Source organism: Schistocerca cancellata, chromosome 3, assembly GCF_023864275.1.
Source record: "Schistocerca cancellata isolate TAMUIC-IGC-003103 chromosome 3, iqSchCanc2.1, whole genome shotgun sequence".
In the NCBI taxonomy this organism is placed as follows: Eukaryota; Metazoa; Arthropoda; class Insecta; order Orthoptera; family Acrididae; genus Schistocerca; species Schistocerca cancellata.
Genome location: NC_064628.1, coordinates 515584936 through 515586017, shown reverse-complemented (window position 1 = coordinate 515586017; position 1082 = coordinate 515584936).

Below are 1082 nucleotides of genomic sequence, written 5' to 3'. Positions count from 1 at the left end.
TAAGTAAGACTAAGTGGGTACGTTTGTGTGGAAAACAGTTTTTTGTACTCCAATCTGCGGCAGCAAAGTGTGGTTCAATACTTAAAAGTCACACGTATGAACTTCACAGTCCTACATTCTGATATCTAAAGGTCATTCTCCACATGATACCTCACTTGTACGCCCCTAGACCTATAAACGGCTACAGCATTTTTCATATTAAGAAAACTTACCACAAACACTGAACATGTCGACTGACAACTCACCAAACAATTTCTGTATTTCTCATCTCAGTGTGGAAAAGTATACTGCTATCAAAGAGTATATGCCACTGCAGTGATAACGATGTATTAGTGAAGCTGTAGTGCTAGTACACTTCACAAATATTGTCCATAATCAGACGATATTAGAAGGCAAATAAGGTGACCTTTACGATAATGTATGACATGAAAAGATTTTTTTTTCCTCTGGTTATCACAAATCTCGGCCAATGGACATGTAAATGTGCACCACTGTGTGTTATTTCGTTAAGTACTCCTATGTCACACGTCCTCGTCCTATCTATATTTCTACTATCGTGCATGAGGGTACGATATGAAATTATAAATGGATGTAGGTAGGTGAAGGACTAACCCAAATATAGAAAGCAGTAGGCTTACAAAAGCACAGCATGAGAAAGATAAGCAAGGAATTTGTCTCGAGTCGGACGAGAGTAGAGGTCACAGACTGGCCTTCAACCAAAGAGAGGCCAGCGGTATGAATGAGAGGTCGTTGTCTCCGGAAAACAGCCACGTTCCGGCACTTCCAGGAGCTGGGTCGAGCTGAAGAGACGTGGTGTAGCTGGGCTTCGGTTGGTATGTGATAAGAAGTTGAAAAATGAGTTGCATCATTGTGGATAGGACTCTTGATGTGTTATTTAGGGTTGATTTGCTGAGTGACGTGTCAAGTTTCGATGTAATTAGTTTTATTTTGGCGGAATAAGAAGATGAGAGAGTAGTAGTTGCAAATCGCCTTTGTTCTAGTGCCGACCGTAAGTCTTGCATCTTACAGGACGAGCATGAGTGTTAATTGGTGGTATTTGCGAAAGTGTGTGAATGTCTTTC